The sequence below is a fragment of the Globicephala melas genome, chromosome 10, assembly GCF_963455315.2.
Source record: "Globicephala melas chromosome 10, mGloMel1.2, whole genome shotgun sequence".
NCBI classification, from domain to species: Eukaryota; Metazoa; Chordata; class Mammalia; order Artiodactyla; family Delphinidae; genus Globicephala; species Globicephala melas.
The window spans coordinates 55,653,097-55,669,396 of NC_083323.1; the positions used below are offsets into that span (position 1 = coordinate 55,653,097).

At 37.0% G+C, this 16,300-nt stretch overlaps 2 long non-coding RNA genes across 3 annotated transcripts in view; one reads left to right on the plus strand and one right to left on the minus strand.

Annotated features, from left to right (window-relative positions):
* LOC115858527 (uncharacterized) overlaps positions 1–16,300 on the plus strand; it is a 235,233-nt gene that overhangs the window by 87,371 nt on the left and 131,562 nt on the right. The gene's annotated exons all lie outside the window — the stretch shown is intronic.
* LOC132597912 (uncharacterized) overlaps positions 11,609–16,300 on the minus strand; it is a 451,325-nt gene continuing 446,633 nt past the window's right edge. Inside the window, exons 6-7 of the long non-coding RNA XR_011377757.1 lie at positions 14,629–14,745; positions 11,609–12,171 (exon numbers count right to left, since the gene is read on the minus strand). This is a non-coding gene — a long non-coding RNA (uncharacterized lncRNA). The remainder of the gene's footprint in view (positions 12,172–14,628; positions 14,746–16,300) is intronic.

Consider the following 16,300-nt stretch of genomic DNA (forward strand, 5'->3'; position numbering starts at 1 on the left):
GGGCATACACTCTGGAGTTGTCCAGCTTTGGTTAGAATACTAGCTCTACCATTTGCTGTCTGTGTCCCAGTGGAAAGTCAGTTAGCCTTTCTGTGCCTCAGTTTCTTCACATGTAAAGTTGAGGTAGTGCTAGTTTTTATGTTAAAGCTTTCTTATAAAGTTTGAACAAATTAAAGTGTTTAGAATGGTGCTTGGCACATAAATGCTATCTGTTTAACTCTTGTTATTATCATATTATTCATCACAACTTTTGACTAGTGGCCCAAATAACATTGTAAGATGCTGTAAAATGCTAAGAATAGTGCTTGACACAGAAAGTTTTATATAACTGTTGACTATTAGTATCACAGCTGTTTTTTTATTGTCATTAATGGTATTACTAGTATTCTTCTCTTGGTTTGGAAAAAATTCTCTGGTGGAAAATACGGTCTCTCTGAAAGGAGCATGGCTTGATCTTGAGGGGTGGCGTATAGAAGGAAAACTTGACTACTTTGGCAGTATTAGCTAATTCTCAGAAAGCTCACCTACATAGTAAAATCACATTACATTTCAACACTTAGGAAAACTAAACCTGATTTTTTCACCTCTACAATAACCCCATGAGATATTGCAAGGAGGTATTTTCTGTGGTGTGTTTACTTTTTCAATTGCCACTTTGAGAAAAATATATTATCAATTGAAGAAATACAGTACCATCTTCCATCTATGTATTCAAATTAACAGTTCATGACAAGCTCTCAAATATCTACAAATAACTAAAGGTCATAATTGTTCCTATTTTATTCTATTATTTTTTTAAAATAAATTTATTTATTTATTTTTAATTTTTGACTGCGTTGGGTCTTCCTTGCTGCGCTCGGGCTTTCTCTAGTTGGGGCGAGTGGGGGCTTCTCTTCGTTGCAGTGCACAGGCTTCTCATTGCGGTGGCTTCTCTTGTTGCGGAGCATAGGCTCTAGGCATGTGGGCTTCAGCAGTTGTGGCATGTGGGCTCAGTAGTTGTGGCTCACGGGCTTACTTGCTCTGCAGCGTGTGGGATCTTCCCGGACCAGGGCTTGAACCCGTGTCCCCTGCATTGGCAGGCAGATTCTTAACCACTGTGCCACCAGGGAAGTCCTATTCCTATTTTGGAGATGGGCAAACTGAAGCTCAGAGAGGCTACTTGGTTTGATTGACTAGAATAATAAATTTGAGGGTGCTGAGACTAAAACCAAGATCCTTTGCTACCTAGTCTTTTATTCGTAGTGAACAACAGGTATTTAAGGAATCTTCTCTAGGGAATTTAATCTCATTTGAGAAATAGGGGTTCCCCCCACCCCATTTTTTCTCTGCTGACTCAGCAAGGTGAAGAGGAAAAGGCACAAAAGAGGACAGTGCATTTGATAGAAATTAATTCTTTGCAGTAATGACTGTCTCAGACCATAGACTGGGTGGTTTATAAGCAACAAAAATTTATTTCTCACAGTTCTGGAGGCTGGGAAGTCCAAGATCAAGGCCGGCATATTAGGTATATGATGACACCCCTTCCCGGATCATAGATGGTCATGTTCTCCCTGTGTCCTCACAAGGTGGAAGGAATAAGGGAGCTCTCCGGCATCTCTTTTATAAGAGAACCAATCCCATTCATGAGGGGCTGCCCTTCCACTGTCTGGATTGACATTACAATTGAATTGACAGTATTCATTCATGAAATAAATATTTATAGAGGGCCTAATGTGAGATAGACTTCTGTTTGAAAAGTTGAAACTAGATATTCCCACTGTGCCTCACACCCCACTCATTTTCAGTTCTGTGAAAGTATAAGCTGCTTTCTTCCTCAATCTTTCACAAATTCTCATCTACAAATTAATTTGTTCTATTTCTCTGTTTCCCTTTATTCCTACTCTTTCCTCTGCATGTCTGGGGTTTTTACATAGTAAATAAACTACCTTACATTCTCAAACTCTCTAGAGAGTACTCTCTTCTTTTCCAAACTTACCTGAACTTGGTTCACCTTCAGGTCTAATCTTGCTCTGTAACCACCCAGGGTGTAGATGTTCATGCAGGGATAGGCTCCGTGGGTGTAGGATCACCATTTTTCTTACCCTTCTATTACCTTTTCACGTTCTTTTTCTTTTTTTTAATTTTAAAAAAATTTTTGGTTGTGTTGGGTCTTGGTCGTGGTGCGTAGGCTTCTCATTGCAGTGGCTTCTCTTTTTGCGGAGCATGGGCTCTAGGCACAAGGGCTTCAGTAGTTGTGGCTTGCGGGCTCTAGAGTGCAGGCTCAGTAGTTGTGGCGCACGGGCTTAGTTGCTCCGCGGCATGTGGGATCTTCCTAGACCAGGGATCGAAACTGTGTCCCCAACATTGGCAGGCAGATTCTTAACCACTGTGCCACCAGGGAAGTCCCTACATCTTTATTTTTAAAAATTCATCTTCATTTGGAGATTGTACCATCTGGTTCAATGCAGCATAAGCTGTATTTTTTTAATCAAAACCAGATAATTTAATAGATATAAACTGATATTAGCTCATTTTATATTTATATATATTCAGATAGACAACTACAAAGGACAGCCAATTAAATCATTTTTCATTTTAAAAAATGTATTAGAACTGAGTGTAACATATAATAGTACAGTCAGAAGACCATATCAATAAATTCATTCCAAAGGCAAAATAACTCACATATTCCACAGATAAAATCACTATCTTGCAATTTTTTTGTATTCATGAAAGTTTCTTGCTTAGCTAAAATGAATTTGTTTTAAAATACAGTCAGTAAATATTAAAAGATTAACAAACCCAAAGTCATATTAAGGGTCATTGGAAGAATAAATTATAGGTACTTGGACACTTGCTATCGGATGCATGTGGCAAGTAGCAAAATAACAAGAATATCTTCTCCTAACAGTAACTTAATAACTCCTAATCATGCTGACTTCTGTTTGGTTTTCCCTCTCTGAGCACACAGTCAGCACGTGGTCCTCTATACTAATGGAGAACAGCGTTAACATCCCTAATACAGAGCAGATGGCCATTCCCTTGGGAGTTTTCTTGCAGTCACAGCAGTAGCAGTTTCCAAGCATTGGAGAATGATGGAAGGAAGGGAGGGTTGGAGGGAGGGAGGGAGGAAAGGAAGGAAGGAGCTAAACACTAGCTCCAGAAAAGTAACTTAAACTTTCTTCCAGCAACTTTAATTTCTGAGCTCCAAATGCCCTTTATGATCTCTTATTTTGACTGCCTTGATTTAACACAATTTACTGAAAAATGTATTTTTGCCAAGTGGTAATAAGTGCTATGGAACATACTACTAGGGAGGATGAGAGAAGAGAAAAGCTACAGGAACTGAATAATTATCCCCAAACTATTAATTCTGTAAAATCATGGAGAACGTCTATTTTATTCATCAACATACCTTACATGGAACTTAGTGCCTAGCACATTGGCGGTGCCTAGTAGAGATTTGGTGAATGAGTGAATGAATAAGAAACAATGTCAGAAGGGACTGGGAATGTCTGGGTAACTCAGACAAGGGTCAAACATTTAGTCACATGCTACTCACCAATCTGAAAGCTCTAAGAAATAGGTAACAAAGAAAGCCATTACATATTTAAATAAGGCTCAAACATGCCCTTGTCAGTGAATTGACAGCAGTGCAGCTGGCAGTCTGATATTAATGCACTTGTGGGTGAGAAGGACATTTACAGTTACTTCCTCCTTCCAGTTACACGGAAAGGTCCTAGTAGATATCAAGGGCAGGGCTACTATATCCTTCAGAGGCAGTCTCCTGAATGCAGTCAGGAAGAAAAATCCATGCTATTAAGCATGTACACCAGTAAATTGTTACCACCAAATTTGTCATGCCTGCTTCCTCCTGGAGATTTTAATCCCAAAATATTTGCATTAATTTCCACAAATTGGTTCCTGATTTGACAATTTTTCACAGAGGTTATTTCCCCCACCGCTGGTGAGCTGGGGAATAGCTAGGGAGGTTTCAGTTATGTGCTTTAAGACACGTGGCTCTAAGATTTTTCTATTTGTGCAGTGGAAAGGATTTTAAATTGATGGCCTTCATCCAACTTCCTACTTGTATCTCTCCTGGGTAGATTATGGATACTATTTTTATATCCTTCCCTTCTCTGGTTTTTTTTCTTTTTGCACTGCTGCAACTTAGGATGTCCATCTTTCTCTATAACTCTTCAGGGCTTTTCTGAAGGTGTACTAAATTTACACTATAAATGGGATGCTTCTGAGAAGGCTGTAGGCTGTTATGGTGGTACACAATTAATCAGCATGTCTATCTTTTAGATCATCATTCTAAGAACTGCACTGCATGAATTATATGTTAATCTTACCCGGGATCAGAATGTTTAGAAGAGAGTTACTGTGAAGTGAAATCAAATCAGCTGTTTATTATTAGTCTTTTTATTGGTGTGTTCAGAGGAGTTGGAGTTTTGATTTTTATTTTTAGAAAGAACAAATCACTTGAAGCATAAACACTAGTACTGTTATGTTTACACAGGTTATGCTTATTTTAGAACACTGCATCCAAAAAGGTATTTTGCAATATATTGAAAAATTAAATGATTCACTGTGTAATTTTTATAGTTTTAGTTTAATATTTTTTTAACTAATGCTATTTATGGTTGACCAAAGTAGGCTATACACAGACTGCATACTTACTTCACACATAACTGCAGAAGCTATATCTAATTTTATCCCTTTTTTCTTTTTTACCTAAATACGTATTTTAAAACATACCGTTCACATACATGTATCTCAGTTGCCCTATTTCCAAAAGCTGCCCAGCTTAGTGTCAAAGGAGAAAACCTAAATGTGAATAGTACACATAGGCTTAGGAAGTTCTCTCAGAGAAAAATCCTTAATTATAGAAGAGGAATTTCCTAAAAAAGATTTTTAGGTAGCAGATATTTAGGGAGCACTTATAAGATACCACACATTATTTTTAGTGTTTTATAAGGATTATTTCATTTAAACCGTACAACGGTACTTAGTGGTAGGTCCTTCCATTATCCTTATTCTTCAACTTGAAAATGGTACCTGGAGCCCAGATCCAGATCCTCAGTTGCTCAGACTTCTCGTCTCCAGTCATGATTTCTTCCACCTTCCTTCAGCTACCCACTCTCCTGGTTATACCTCTGATTTTCGTCATCACAAATCACCTCTGAAAGCTCAAATTCAAGTATCCCATTTTTTGACTACAACCTCCTATTCTTCTAACCCCTCTATGCTGACTCTCCAATTTCATTTCATAATAGTCTGTATTACAATAGAGGGACTAGCATGACACTGTGCAAGGCTAATATACAAATTCACAAAGTGTTTCATATTTTCATGTTCATGAGTTGAACAATTGAATATTAGAATTGTATCAACTGTCTCCAAATTTATATATAGATTTATTGGATTTATTGCAATTATAATCAACATACCAAATACTTTTTTTTTTTAGGAACTTGAAAGGAAATTCTAAAATTTGTGTGGAAATACAAAGGGCCAAAGTGTCTAAAACAACTTGAAGAAAAAGGTCAAGGTTACAGGACTTGCTCTACAAATATCATACTAATTATACATATACAGTAATTGAGAACAAGTGAAAGGACAAAGATATGAATGAAACAGAATAGAAGCTCAGAAACAGACCACACAAATATGAACATTTGATTTTTAGTAATGCTAGTTTTGTAAAACTTTGAGGTACATAGAGATCTTTGCAAAAAATATTGTTGCAAAAACTAGTTATCCATAAATAAAACACAAAATTAAATGAACCCTTATATCACCGAATACACATATGTGTGAACACACACACACACACACACACAATTCCAGGTGAATTACAGACCTAAATGTGAAAAGCACCAAATAAAATTTCTAGAATACAGCTGGCCCTCTGTATCCACAGGATCTGCAGTTGATTGAATCTGTGGATGTGGTACCTGCATGTATGGACGGCTGAGGGTACTAAGCTATTTTATATAAGGGACTTGAGCATCTGTGGATACTGGTATCCTTGTGGGGTCCTGGAACCAATCCCCTGCCAATACCAAGGGACAACTCTCAATATATTGGTAAATATTGGTAGTCTTTCAATATAATCTTTAGGAGTTTGGGCATAGAGAGTGATTTATTAAGCAAGATACAAAAAGAATTAGGCAAAATAGAAAGACTGATAAATGGACTACATTAAAATTAAGAACTCACGTTCACCAAAGGATGTTACTTAAAGAGTAAAGGATATAAAAATAGTATCCATAATCTACCCAGAAGAAATAGAAGTAGGAAGTTGGATGGGGACTACCAATTTTAAATACTTTCCACTGTGCAACCTACAAATAGGAAAAAGTTAGATAACTTTAATCAATGTAATCAGTGAAATCTCATATTCAGAATATATTAAAAATTCTTAAAATGCAATAAGAAAAGGGCAAAATGAGGAAAAATGTGCAAAATTCTTAAAAAGCACTTCAAAAAATGCTCAATCTTACTAGTAAACATAGAAATAAACGCAAACTAAAATCACAATAAGATATAACTCACTGATGAGAAGAATGGCAAAAATTCAATAGTGTGATAATAGCAAGTGTTGACAAGCATATAGATCAACAGGGATTTTCACAGTTTGCTGGTGGAAGTGTAAACTGTTAAGATCACTCTGGAAACAATTGGCCATATTTAGTGGATCTGAAAGACAGACATAATATGACACAGCCTAATTCATGGGCACCCATAGAAATGCTTGCATGTGTTCACTAGGGTACATGTACTAGAAGATTCATAGTTCAAAGCTACAAACGACCAAAATGTCCAACATCTGTAAAATAAATTATATTCATATGATTAAGTGCTAAACAGCAGTGAAAATAAACTGCAGATGCATACAAAAACATTTATGAATCTTAAAAACATAATGTTAAGGGAAAGAAATTAATACAGTTAAGAAAAGTACTGTATGATTTCATTTATATAAAATTCAAAATCAACAAAGTTAACCTTTTCTTTCTGACATACATTTAGGTAGTAAAACTCTAAAGTAAGGAAGGGAAGTAAATACTATAAAATTCAGGATAGTTATTAATGGAGGAAGTAGGAAGGGGGATATTATCAGGAAGGTCTCTGTAGGAAACTTGTAGGGACCTGCTGTGTTCCATGTCTAGACCTCATTGGGGGTTACAGGGTGTTTGTCCTCCATCAGTTTGTTAAACTGAGCATTTATGTTTTCTTATCTTTCTTATTAGTAAAAAATAAGATGTAATTATATTAAAACAGTTGTATAAGCAGATACCACAGTTTAATGTTTCCAGACAACTCTTTGAAGATAGGGTTGAAAGAGCTAGAAGGATGAGGGGGAGGGTCCCAATAGTGATAATATTTGAACATATTCACTAGTCAATGAAAGCAAAAAATGTAAAACTGAGCAAGGTAAAAAGAGAAAGAGGGTTGCAGCTTGGACCTAGAGAAGATGAAAGAAGCTTGGATCATTCACATTCAGGGTGCCACCCAGATTCAAATGGCATGTTCAAAAGGGTTTACTTGAAAGGGATGGAGCATCTACAGAGATGTGAACAGGATTAAAGGAACAGAAGGATGGGTGAAGCACCCAGGGACTTGTAAAGCAGGAAGTCTTTACAACCTCTTGGCCTGAGGGGGTCCGGGGTTTGGGGGATGAATGGTTTAGCCAAGTCCAAGTGAGAGCTGAAGCAGAGGAAGAGGGTTACCCATAGGAGCTAAGCAAAAGGCAGGTGTAGGGGAATAAATCTCCTGGTATCTTCTTCCTCCCACTCTCTAATTTCCTTTCACTGCTTGCCATTTACCAAACCGAACTAAAAATCAGAGCGTGTGAGTGGCTAAGTGAGTTAGTCTGAAGGGGCTAGTCTTCAGTAACTCGGAGCAGGGCAGAGGAAGGCAGAGAAATCACGTACGGATTGGGAGGAGGAAATGTAGAATAACAGCACAGGAATGTTATTTGCAGAGAAAACGTAGTTCAGAAAGGACGCTTCTTAGGGAAAAAGAACTATAGAAACACATGGGTAATAATTCAGAGACAGTTGTGGCACAAGGGAAAGATAGTTCAGGGAGCTCTTATCTGATGACCTTAATCTCAATAAAGTCAATGCAGGGTTGTCTGCTTGTAGGAAAGAAAAACAGGCGTTGATCAGACCGTTTGAGAAGATTAGAGGGAATTTGAAATTAGTTTGGTGGGAAATTTAGTAGGAAGTCAATTAGGTATGGATAAAAGAACTGCTAAGTTGCACAGAAGGCAAGTGAATTTTTCATATGATGACACTTTCTCCATTTCAGTGTTTAAGCAAATATTAATCAAAGCTGCTTATACAGAAATCAAAATAAGTTTTCTTTATTTAACTGCTTCTAAGGCAAAAAACGTGTTTTGAGGGCAGGAATTGTGTCTTATTCATACCTCTTTCCACACCTCCTTTCCTCCCTCACCGCATTACAGGCACTGAACACATGCATACTTGTGCATGCATATACTCACATAAACAATCTAACACAATATACTTGAGATTTTCCTAATCAGGATAGGTATATCTTACCTTAATCTATTGAAATTAACTTAATACAAAAATACATATATAAAGAGTGTTGGGGGCTTCCCTGGTGGCACAGTGGTTGAGAGTCCGCCTGCCCGATGCAGGGGACGCGGGTTCGTGCCCCGGTCTGGGAAGATCCCACATGCCGCGGAGTGGCTGGGCCCGTGAGCCATGGCCGCTGAGCCTGCGCGTCCGGAGCCTGTGCTCTCAACAGTGAGAGGCCCATGTACCGCAAAAAAAAAAAAAAAAAAGTGCTAGGTAGCATCAAAATGTCACATATCCCCATTCAGTAATCTTAGGTAAGTTATTTGACTATTCTGGGTCATGGTTTTCTCATCTAAAAATTTAAGTAGTTGGGTTAAATTAGCTCTTTGTTATCTTTAATTCTAACTTCAGTGGATCCTGTGCACGATCCTTAAAGAGCACTTTTCATGTGAGCAACCATAATGGAAAAAATGTCTTTTCTGTCACAGTAGACTTATTATTATTAGAAATATTATCAACAACTACAAAACTCTACCAGACTAGACATCGAACTCTTCACAATGCAGCTTTGGCTAATCAGTTGATGTAAAATTAAGACTCAGAGCTATAGCATCATTGTGGTTTCACCAGGCTAGAGTCTTTTATCAATATTCTCTTGAACGATTCTTAGTCTCCACACATGCAGCACATCACAAAGAACCATGGCAAGCTCAAAACTGTGTCCATTGGTCAATGTTGAGAGCTCAGAACTTTTAACATATACATTTTTTTTGTTCTATTTTTATTTTTTATAATTGTAAAATGCACAGAACTTAAAATGTGCAACTCAGTGGCACTAAATACATTCAAAATGTTGTGAAACAACATGATTATCTGGTTCCTGAACCTTTTCATTACCTCACATGGAAACTCCATGCCCATAAGCTGCTACTCCTTATTCCTCTCTCCTCCCAGCCCCTGCAAACTGCTAATCTGCTTTCTGTCTCTATGGATTTACTTATGGGTATTTCCCCTATATGAGATCATGTAATATGTGACCTGGTTTCTTTCACTTAGCAAGTTTTCAAGGCTTATCTATGTTATAGTAGGTATTAATACTCCAGTTCTTTTTATGCCTGAACAATATTCCTTTGTCTGTATATGCCACATTTTGTTTACTTACTCATTGGTTGATGGACATTTGGCTTGTTCCCATTCTTTGGACTATTGTGAATAATGCTGCTGTGAACACTTGTATACAAGTTTTTATTTGAACACCTGTTTTCAATTATTTGGGGTAAATTCTTAAGAGTAGAATTGTTGAGTCATATGTCTGACTATGTTTAACTTACTAGATATTGCCAGACTGTTAATCAACAGTAGTTGCACCATTTCACTTCAGTACATGCATTTTTAAATATAATTCTCAAAACATCCCTATGAGGTGGTAAGATTATTATGCTAATAAGATGGCTGAGGGCTCGAGAGCCTAGGTAACTTACTTGCCCAAAGTCACCCCCTATAATTTGTTGGCTTCCTGACTAAACTTAGAGCTCATCAAACATTAGGTTGAGTCCATGAAAACACAGACAGGAAGAATCTCTGATTTATGTTTTCTCCTGGGCTATGAAGACAACTTGTAGCTTTATTTTGACATCTATTTTGTTGTTGTAAACTGAATTAAACATTCCCAGTCAAATTTCCTATATCCTCTTAGTTTGAGTCACTTCCTGTTACCAAATTTGGCACAAAGTTGTGTGGATAATATAGTGCACCTATTCATTCATTCATTCATATGCAACAAACATCTTACAACCTTGCAGCATAACAGCTGAATATTCACTCTTAAACTTTAATACAGTTCCACACTCTTTGCTCTAAAATTTTTACCTAATTTGAAAAACGAGAGTAGTTGTGATCTGTCTGTTTCTTTGTTTAAAAGGAGAACCTAATGATTTTAGAAGGAAGGAAATATCATTGAGACTAAAATGCAGACATCAAGATGAATGTTGTCATTCTAGACGCCCAAGCTTCAAAGTCACACTGTTGTATTATTAAAGATTAAAGTATCTGCAGGCCACAGTGCAGTATTCTATACGAATTTCCCCTTATAGAATTCCAGAAGTCTCTGAGTGTCACTTGTGGACACTTCCTTTATGTGTCCCCCACTTTATATATGAACTTCAAACATCCTTAGGCACATTAAAGAATTGCCTTAGTTCAGCTGCACGTGTCACAGAACTCATGAAAATGTATCTAATCTTCTTGGGAAGAATTAAAAAATTCTCCTACTCGTTGTATAATACATAAAGCTAGTGTGGTTATAAGAAGTTAGGGGAATATGATCACATTTATGCAAGGATTTCTAAGGCACTAAATATTCCTATGAGAAATAATATCTAGAGAATTTCTTAAAGCCTGATATTAAAGATGAATGGTTTTAGTAAAGTGAAGGGAGGTGTACAAACATTATTGCTAAAAATATATATTTAGTATTTGAATAGGCAACACATTATTTCAGCTGATTGTCTGTCCTGCAACCTATCTTAGTAGGTACTCTAAAAATAACCAGGTACTGTATTAGGCCCTCCAGACACATTGCCTTACTTCATATGTACATACATGAAATACATAATGATCATGAAATATGCACATCAATATAAATATATGTATCCATTTATTTCATGGTGATGTCTCACATAAAAGAAACAGTATTAGTATTAACAGAATATCAGCACGTTAACAACAAATGTTTTATTATGCATAAGCAAATGGATTGAAAGGTGGTCTTTCTCTAGCTATGTGTAAGTTTCACTAGGTGCTGAATTTTCATAAAGCAATGATTTATGTTTGTTTTAGATGAAAGCAAGAGCTTCTTCAATAGTTTTTTTTTTTTTTTTTTTTTTTTTTTGTGGTACTGTTGTGGCCTCTCCCATTGCGGAGCACAGGCTCCGGACGCGCAGGCTCAGTGGCCATGGCTCACGGGCCCAGCCGCCCTGCAGCATGTGGGATCTTCCCGGACCGGGGCACGAACCCATGTCCCCTGCATCGGCAGGCGGACTCTCAACCACTGTGCCACCAGGGAAGCCCTCTTCAATAGTTTTAAGACAGCTTTTTTTTAAAAAACATTTTGGAAATTAATGCCATATATATTTTTTTAATTTATTTTTTAATAAATTTATCTATCTATTTATTTATTTATTTTTGGCTGTGTTGGGTCTTTGTGGCTGTGCGTGGGCTTTCTCTAGTTGCGGCAAGTGGGGGCTACTCTTCGTTGTGGTGCACGGGCTTCTCATTGCGGTGGCTTTTCTTGTTGCGGAGCAGGGGCTCTAGGCACGCAGGCTTCAGTAGTTGTGGTCCGCAGGCTCAGCAGTTGTGGCTCACAGGCTCTAGAGCGCAGGCTCAGTAGTTTTGGCACATGGGCTTAGTTGTTCCACGGCATGTGGGATCTTCCCGGACCAGGGATCGAACCCGTGTCCCCTGCATTGGCAGGCGGATTCTCAACCACTGAGCCACCAGGAAGTCCCTAAGACAGAGCTTTGAAAAAGTGGTGGGATATAATATGAAGATGGAATAGCTGTAATGTTTGGTGCTGCATCATGCTGATAACACTTCCCTGAAAATATCACCTGGCTTTGTGAGACACTCGATGTAACTGAAAAAAAAAAAAAAGGCAAAGATTAGGGCATAGACACTGGATCTCACTTAACAAAACAGATATAGTGCTAGTTTGGCTTCCTATGTATGTGGCATTTTTGTTGAACTCCACATGGGATCTTTTTGTACCAAATTTACATAATCAAGTCCGTTGTTAGCCAATTTTAGAGGGAAATTAGTCCCATCCTATAAATGGATTACTCTGTTCACTGCAGTCTGTGCTGAAGTGCTGTCACGCACTTTCTCTTTTACAATGCGTGATTCATTGAATATTTTGTGGGCTTGTTTACTACAGAGAATGAAAAGGTTACTTGTGAAGTTGGCTTTAGAAAGATCCAGGTGAGGACCAGTAATGAAAAGACTTAATTACATTTCTCAGTAAGCCTCACCCTACCAGGGTCAAAATAAGCAGTAACACAGTACCAAAAATGAAATCTCTGCAGAGATCACACATACCGAATGAGCATACAGACTTCCCCAGAAATCCTAGCGGGTGGTGGTAAAATATCTCTGAATGACACACTGATAAGTTACAGCATGGTAGAGAAAGAGGCATTGTTTCATATTGTTAGGGTGCTAAAATTTTCAACAGGAATACAACAACTAAATATTTGAGTTTCTTCACCATGGACATTCTGAATATGCCTATGTTTTTACTTTAAATTTAAAAACTGTCATTTACTTTCAGAAATAATCATATTCAATGGAATGGAAAAGATAAAGAGTATGTTCTGAATACTTCCAGTGCCATCTATTGGCTGTTAAATTTGTTGTTTCAATGCTAAGAGATACCAATTACTATTAGGTAAGGAGGAAGACATTTCACACATTCAAGATAAAAACACATCCAGTCGAATGGTTTGAAGGGTTATAAATATTACAATGTGCCCCTGAAATTTTATGTATTATTTCAAATCAGATAATATACTTGGTATATAACAAGAAGGAGTAAACAGAAATACAAATATTTTAAATATTAATTCTAGACTCACAAGGATCCAGTAAGATTACATTTAATATCAACCATAGACTATTTTACTTATGTCATAAATGAAATACAACTAATGACTCTTCTTTATATAATGACTAATTTTCTAAAAGCCTTGTAGCTTTTACAAACACAATGTTAGTCTTTCTGTCATAAAGGAAGCTATTTTGTGTCACAAAAATGGCTCAATTAATAGTATTTTCTCTTTGTGCAAGGATCAGAAATGAACAGAAAAGACTGTGAAGTAGGTTTTCAAAGACATCTTTTCTAAAGCTCCCTTTTTACATGCGTATGATAATTGTTGAATTAGATGATTTGAACATTCAAATTAAAGGACGTGCAATTAATTAGTTTCAGGTAAAACTGTTTTCTCATTCAATTTTGCAAGCACAGCTAATTGAATAATGAAGAATTAAGCCTAGGAAAAAGAAAGCCACCCCTTTAAAATCTGGCTCTCTCTTCCTTTTCTCATAATGAGTACTTTCAAACATTCATTATCTATAAATATAAATGTTCTCATTGAGAGAAATGGAATGAGAGAGAGAGAGAGGGAGTGTGGCGGAGGGAAGGAATGAGGAGAGAGAGAGAGAGAAAAATATTGGGACAAATTGGTAGTCATGATGTACCCCCAAATAATATAATTTTCTTGTGGTATAGTGAATTGTTAAAATTTCTACTTTTTTGATCTCCAATCCACCTCACTTTTGGTTTACAAATTCGTATCTAATTTTTAGCATTATATTTTTATATAACACTTCATTGTAATTCACATTTTTACAGGTTTCTGCCTTATTAATTATTGACTACTTATTACAAAATTTTATAACATTTTACAGTGAGGTGAAATACACATTCGAAGTCAGGTATAAAAAGGAATTTTAATGTATAGTTTTCAAAAATGTGAGCTACTGTTAATTTTCTCAGTCAATTTTTTTGTGTTGTATCTCTATGGTGACTCCAGTTTTACCAAAGAATTAAAGGACTCACAGCCTCTGAAGGGCGATAAAACGTCTGTAAATCCAAGTCTATTCTGAAATAGAGCCCCGTTTCCCAATATCTCTTCTATTCAAATAGATTGCTTTCACGTATGTAAAACTGATAAAACAGAATTTTCCATTGTCAGTGCCACTGATTTCCTCAGGAGGGTTAGCGAGGAAATGAAACATACAAACCTGACAGTAAAAAGTGTATAGGTACTTGACCCTTGTCTATAATTTAGAAATGTTGGGAGTGATTCCCATTTTCTGTTTCCCTCCAAGGATATTTCTTACATGACCAGAGGTCTTTTTGATCTTACAATCTATTCAATGTTCAGATAACACATGAATAAAATTGTGCTACTCTGTGCTTGAAAATAAACAGAACACTTAAAATCAAAGCCCAAAACAAACACGGAAGAGAAAAGGGCTTTCCTATCCTAAAATAACGCTTGCCTTTTCTATAATGACCTCATTAGTCATGGCTTACATTGGCCCTCCAAGGTGGTCATTCTCCAGAGAATTGGTTTACTGTCTGGTAAGATCATGACATCCTTGACGATGAACCACAGGATGTGAGATGATTCAGCATTGTCCAGGAACTTGCCTGCATTTGGTACATTAAAAATTAATACAGCTCAGAATATAATGGGAGCTCTCATCAATCGATTGCTTTTTAAGTGTTATTTGTATACACATTCTGACAAAAACTAAGTACATATGCTGAGGTCAATTTAGATAAGAAAACAAAGATTAAAAGAAAGAATCTAGTTGAATTAATGTTTTGTACAAATAAGGAAGATACATGCACAAATGTTTGTGCCTTTCAAAGTTCACAGCATAGATCTACTCAATATCTCTACATTTTCTAACTAAATAGAAATCCTATTGAAGATCCAACTCTGTACCTCTTGCAGGGAAGCAAGTAACTGCAGCCACACAAACTTTGTTCCCTCTATCCATCTATAATGATTAAGAATCTGAGCTCTGGAAGCAGACTGCTTGGGTTTAAATCCGTACTGTGACACTTTTTTCCTGTATAAATTTGGGCAAATTACATAAATCCTCTGAGTGTCAGTTTCTTTATGTGTAAAATAAAAATAATACCTCTTAGAACTGTGGAAAGATCACATATGATGGTATCTTTAAAGTGCTTGTTATAGAGCCTGATGCACAGAGTATATTTTTAACAAATTTTAGCCAATGGTATGTAAGATTCAAACTTATTTGGTTAAAAAAAAGAAACCGTGATGTATTTTAAGGAGAAAAGTGGGACACAATAAAACAATTGGATCCCAACCTGCCTAAAGCTTTCAGTTCAGCTTTGCGATGCTCAATCGAGAAAGATACAAACTCATTTGTATGTTGGCTCCTTGCCATAGCATGATGAGTAGATCAGTGATGAACATAGCTGGTACTGGACCTATAACCAGCACCCCATATAGTCAGGATAAAGGTATTTACTGAATGCACAGGCACCCTGTGTCATAGGAACCTATGATCTCAATGCTTTTCCTCTTGGGGCAGCCCTGGTGGCTTCACTGTGACCCCTTTACCCACACAGAAGAGGCCCCCCCCTTACAACACTGAGGGCATCTCTCTGGAGGACCCTCTTCTGTCAACATTCATACTTCAAGGTCTACCCCTCTAGTGACCATCAGATTCACTGATGGTCAAGAAGAATTTTTATTTTTAAAAGTCTTTGAATATCCAAAAGGAAGAGACACGAACTGAAAGAGATTGAAAGAGGAGAACAGGTGGATGGGAATTCAGAGAGAAAGTATGAAATTCAGAGTCAGAAAGTAAGAGAGTGAGAGAGAAAAATAAAATGGTCATAGCTACAGGAGGGCCAGAGCACAAGAGGAGAAGAAAGAAGAGACAGAAGAGAAGGGAAGACAGGTAAAGTGAAGGAGGTGAGAAGAAGCTTATTCTAAAAACCATGTGAAGTCATACAGAGACAGCACTTTTTTTTTTGCCTGGCAACTCTTTTCTGACTACTGCTTAACCTTTTGTGTCTGGAAGACTTTTAAGTACTTTTTACTTATATATTCTTTACAGTACCAATATGAGGTAGGTAGATACTATTATGATTACCATATTATACATGGGAGAACAGGCACGGAAATAATAAGCAGCTAGAAGAAACACACACTGGTGTTTCT